Source organism: Amphiura filiformis, chromosome 18, assembly GCF_039555335.1.
Source record: "Amphiura filiformis chromosome 18, Afil_fr2py, whole genome shotgun sequence".
In the NCBI taxonomy this organism is placed as follows: Eukaryota; Metazoa; Echinodermata; class Ophiuroidea; order Amphilepidida; family Amphiuridae; genus Amphiura; species Amphiura filiformis.
In genome coordinates this window covers 28,901,459-28,907,330 of record NC_092645.1, presented here as the reverse complement: position 1 = coordinate 28,907,330, position 5,872 = coordinate 28,901,459, and the positions used below count along the sequence as shown (strand labels likewise).

Genomic DNA, 5,872 nt, shown 5'->3' with positions numbered 1-5,872 from the left:
GGTGGAGCTGCCGTTGAGGTGAGCCAGCACATGGAATCCTTTTCTACCCTGTTGCCCAGGTGCATGCACAGCTTCCAGTCAGTGCCAAGTTATTGGAAATCCCACTTGAGGGCAAAAAAATGCCACCAAATATTCAGATTTGTGCAAAATTGTGTCAAACAGGATCATATTTGACATACCCGGTACTTTTGATATGTCAAATTTGTGTCAAAATAAATTTGATACATATTTGACATGTAGTTTTTGGTTATGTCAAAAGTATGCCAGAATGTGATCACATGGCTGCACCACAAAGGTGAGGGGCACGGAGGGGCTTAATTTTCCATTAAGGGACCGTTCATTATTTATAGGGGAGGGGGGCCGGGAGGATTTCAAAATTGAGTTCATAAAGTTACACAACCCCCCTATTAGCAGCATCTAAAATTACTTAACCCCCCCTATTGCCGACAAAAAAAATACGTAACCCCCCCCCCCCTTCACATCGAGAAATACATTTTGCTGGTATACCATGGCCGGATTCACCTTTTGATGGCCCCTGGGCATGGCAACATGATTGCCACCTCTGGCTCTTCGTATAGAAGACACCCCTCTCCCCACAATTTTAATCCAAGTTTTTTCCAAGCTGTCCCCAGAAAATATGCTATTTCAATGCTAAAATTCAAAGAAAGATGTATCGGAGTCACCGAGCCGGGGGGGGGGGGGTGCAAAATTTCCAAATCGTACCACTGATCTGCTACTAAAAGAACATTACCTGGACAGCAATTTGACATTTTGATACTAAAAAAACTGGGGTTAATTTAGGGTCTAAAATAGACCAAAAGGAAGATGCATAAGTTTTGTCACAATACATCTGTCGACTGAGCAGGAGGGGGACTGACTTGCCACCCTGCCATGGCTAATGTGCTGATAAACAGTGGCGTAGATTTCTTTATGACATGAGGTGGTTGGAAAAATTTCTTGAAGGGTATTTTTTATTTGTGAATCCAGCACCTTTTGGTGAGAGAATAAGTTTATGACACAAATGCGTGCGAAGGGCACAAAAATGTTGCCATATTGAAGCTAAACTCAAAATATGGTGCAGGAATAGATTCAGCCAAGCGCTAAAAATTCACATTTTTGTGGCTAAAATGGCCAAATATGAGGTAAATAGGCCTATTGTAGTGAATCATACCGGTAATCATAGTGAATAATTTAATATTAAATTTCACCTGACCCCCCTATCAGGAAAAATAAAATCACATAACCCCCCCTGTTTGTTAAAGTTAAAATCACATAGCCCCCCCCCTACATTTTTCCCGGCCCCCCTCCCCTGTAAATAATGAGCGGTCCCTAAGCTTAAGTTTGCCCAATGAAAACCAAAAATCACTGAAAATATTGATGAAAACATATTAATGACAGAATTGGATGCTTTACGCCCAATATTTATTGATATACTATTTACCCGACTACCTCTCAACCAATATTTTTAAACTTGTAGCTTGACCTGTAAAATATTTTATGAGTAATTTAATACCAAATTAAAATTCAAATACGGTATGCAAAAACAAACACATGTGACCTTAATACAGATTATTTCACATAAAGTTGTTGTGACCTTAATACAGATTATTTCACATAAAGTTGTTGATCGGTCGGAAAGAGCAATCTGACTTTTTGGGGGCCAAATAGTGAGAAAAATAGTCTTAAGTTTGCCACTCATGTATTCTAAACAATAATTAGTACGACACATAATTAGTGCGAAGTTTTGACGGATCCATTTGAAATCATGAATCAGAAAATGGTCTTTAAAGTTAAGTTTTATGTGCATGATCCAGATCTGCATGATCTTTAACAGTCCGAGTCAAAATTAGCAAGGTTCTTTTTTTACTTTCTTCTTTGCGTAAAATCTGAATTCTGAACTCCTCATTTTGCATAACTGATATGTACAGCATTTTCTTCTTGATGAGTCGCCATTGATGAGTTGCTATTCCTGCCTCATTCGGATCCCTTTTCAATAGCATCTGAAAGCAAATTGAACATAAAGTTACAAATTAAATAAGCTTACACATTTGGTAGTTTTCTGAAACAACTGAAAAAAATATTTGGTGTCATCAACAAGAAATTCAGGATCATCAAGAGTATATGGTTGGGCAGGTATTTCCACATTACTTTTTTAGAAATTAGAATCCATCAGGGAAGAATCCATTACCTGGGATTTTTTCTCCCAGATTGACCCAAAATACATTTTCGAAGCTCTCAAGCATGCCTAGTTCTCAAGTACCGTAACTATTTCTATTAAAGGTATGATAGGCAAACCTTAGTTAACACATTTGCTATACTCATGCAGCCAAATTGGTCCAAAAATACAATACAAATTTTACATACAGCACGGGTATACATAGAAAATTAAAAGAAAAGATTTTTCAAGGAAACCTGCATAATATATACGGTGCGTGACGTTATCGTACCGTAATACTTCAATGAATAACAATGCAATAAATGTACTTATCTTACCATTGCTAATTAATATTTATCAGTCCATATGAAACAAGTTTGGTAAATTAGATAGTGTCATTCAGTTTACGCTTTCTCAGATTAGGTGTCCATTTTCTATCTTGCTCCATCACTTGCAAGACATTTTGATATAAATGAATTATAGGGGGGCAAAGATTTTTGGCAGGCCAAAAGGGGGGCAAGCATTTTTGGCAGGTCGAAAGGGGGGGGCAAGCAATTTTGGGCACAGATATTTTGGGCACCGTTTTATATTACGCCCTAAAAGGCGCGAGGAAAACATTAAGAACACGTTCAAATATGCAAAATTTCCAGCAGGCGCTCGCATTATATGTTAAGACAATTTAAGGTTTTAAATTGGGTCCCCAAAATCTTGTATGTGTAAAGGGGGGCAAAGATTTTTGGCACGTCAAAGGGGGGCAAAGGTTTTTGGCACGTCGAAGGGGGGGAAAGGTTTTTAGCACGGCCAAAGGGGGGGGGCAAGCGTTTTTTGGCAGACCATTTTGAGAATTCACCCCGGTAGGCCTACACATAATTATTGCACCACCCCTAACCTAACCTGAGAAAGCGTAAACTGAATGATACTACCTAATTTACCAAACTTGTATCATATATGGACTGATAAATAAAAAGCAATGGTAAAAGTACATTTATTACATTGTTATTCATAAGGCAGCCACAGTGATGTGCAGTATAACGTAATGAAAACTAAATAGCTGCCTGATTTATTTGTCATTAAGTTAAAAACACCTACCATGCACAAACTTCAAGCTTGTAGTGCGCGATGGACCCATTTTCCATGCAGAAACGGCTGTAAATAGAGAAACATGCACATGGCAGCTATTATTATAACGTCAAATATGTCTGAAAATAGCTGCCTTTGTGATTAGTTCAAATGGATTTGCATTTTATTGAGTATTGTCTGAGATTTGAAGTACTATAAAAACTTTCACTAAAGGCAGCTATTAATGTGTGTGTATAACTGTATACATAATACAATAGCTGCCAGCCGGACTTTAGCTGCCTGTTGCCTCTGTCCGAACTTTAAGCTCACGTGGACCCCCTTCCCGACCTCCGATTGAATTTAAATTTGGAGGGGATGATTTTCTAGTTAAATGGTACAGTTTGACACTAGGAGCAAAAAATATGGTTGAAATGAGGGGCACTTGATGCACCCTAACTGGTACAGACTACAGTGATACATGTACTGATGTAGTGATGTACTGTAGTCATGTGTATTTATAGTAGAAGTATAGGTAAGCTTAAAATACATTTTTTAATTTTCAAAAATGTTGACTGTATACTTACCATGTGCTTTATCCAGTACATACAGCATCCGATGATGCAGTTTAGTCTTAAATTGATTGGTAGTTTGGTACTCAGTAGCAGCATGAACAGCCACAACTAAAATCTTACTCCATTGTCCCACCATGCTGCATGCATTCATGATTCACGTCACACTGCAGTGCAGTCATAAGATTCGTTTACTATATAATAGCTCAAGCCTGTCCACCGAATCACACATTGTATATAATGTTCATGACTAGATGATATTGATGCATTCCTCCGTTGGCATGACAGACTGGCTTTAAGCTTTTAAAACGAAAATTGAACCGTTAAAATTCAAATCCACCACCACAAGCTGCCATTTTCTTTTTCTTCTTCTGAATGGAAGTTCCTCATTTATGTAGGAGCACCGAAACAAGAAATTCCCTTGGTTTAATGGTTAGCTGCATTAGCCCAGTGCATTAATGCCCTGTTAGTAATAGGGGGCTGTCATTTTTTCCCGAATGGGGGTGGGGTCGTGAAAATACTGGGGGGGGGGGGGTCATAATGTTTATGCCAAAATGGGAGGGGTCATAATTTATTTACACCAAAAATAGGAGTTAATTAAAATATTTATCATGAAGAGCGCAAAATTTTGTCCATGTTCCGCTCCCTTTCCTGACACTTACTAGGCCTATAAATGTTTTTGCACGCTTCACCCCTTAGTTCAAACAATGGATTGAGTCTGCGTGGGCAGAAGGGGGGGTCATATAAATTTTCACCACGAGATTGTAAAAATTCTGATAGCACATCACTCAGCAAGACGGCTCTTAGGAATGATCCGTTTTTCATCTCGAGCTTATAGCTATAAACTAGTAATGCCATCCTTAAAAATTATGTAAATCATAATGAGTAGGCCCGGCCAGCTCTTCCGATGATGCCTCAAAGCAACTTAATTCATGAGACTTCCTGGAGCTGATCCCTACACGGTCCCTGCCTGACGGGGGGAACTTTATAAGTGAAGGTATGTGCCTACTGGCATCACGAAGTAGGGGCCTATCGGTACAAAATATTGGGGGCAGAGGTCATTGGGTATCAAATAAGGGGTTATTGGCTAGAAAATGTTGAAAAAATTGAGCAAAATTCTATTTCATTGTTCAAAATTTTCCAAATTTCAATACAAATTTGCTGAAATAAGAGAATTTGAAAGTTGCTGCATTATTTTGTGGCATTTTGGTGATACCATTCTAGAAAAAGGGGTCATTGGGTAGTCAAAAGAGGGTCATCGGGTATGACTTTTTCAAAAAAGGGGTCATCGGGTATAGTAGACTTCAAAAGAGGGCCAATTGACAGGCACATAATACTGTCACTTCTAAAGTTGAGTGCCCCCCGGCCTGGACACACCAGAAGCATACTGACCGGGGACAGGAGGAAGGGGGAACAAGTTTGCTCCATCTGGCTCGAAATACTGGGACAAAATTGCAATGACCAAAAATCGTAATTACTTTGATCTGGCTGCCTCAAAAATGGAGCAAAATCCTATTTCTTGTTCAAAATTTTCCAAATTTCAATGCAAATTTGCTGAAATAAGAGAATTTGAAAGTTGCTGCATTATGTTGTGGCATTTTAGTGATACCATTCTAGAAAAAGGGGGTCATTGGGTAGTCGCAACTAAAAAAGGGGTCATTTGGTAGCCGCACCTAAAAAGAGGGGTATGACTTTTTGAAAAAGGAGTCATCGGGTATAGTCAACTTCAAAAGAGGGCCTATTGACAGGCACATACTATCACTTCTAAAGTTGAGTGCCCCTGCCTGGACACACCAGAAGCATTGGGCACACACTGGGTCACATAATTTAATTTATACAAAAAACATTAAGAGTCCCACGTTACATCGCATGGTAAAAGTGAAAGAACGATGTTTTAATATAAAATAATTCACTGACGTTTTGTACGAAACGTCAGTGAATTATTTTATATTAAAACATTGTTGAACAACACCTTTTGTTCAGTTTCTTTTCACATTATACAAAGCCTTATATCATGTCAGATCTTGATCTTATGTCTTGATATGTAGTTTCAATAAACCATGATAAACAGTAAATATTCTATGCGGTC

The 5,872-nt window shown here is 38.6% G+C and overlaps 1 long non-coding RNA gene across 1 annotated transcript; it reads right to left on the bottom strand.

Moving 5' to 3' along the window:
• Nucleotides 1-1,349: 1,349 nt before the first annotated feature.
• On the bottom strand, nucleotides 1,350-4,177 carry LOC140140100 (uncharacterized). The gene is made up of 3 exons (XR_011857212.1): nucleotides 3,799-4,177; nucleotides 3,245-3,301; nucleotides 1,350-2,000 (listed from the first exon to the last, which is right to left on the bottom strand). It is a non-coding gene; the product is annotated as an uncharacterized lncRNA (long non-coding RNA).
• Between the last annotated feature and the right edge of the window lie 1,695 nt (nucleotides 4,178-5,872).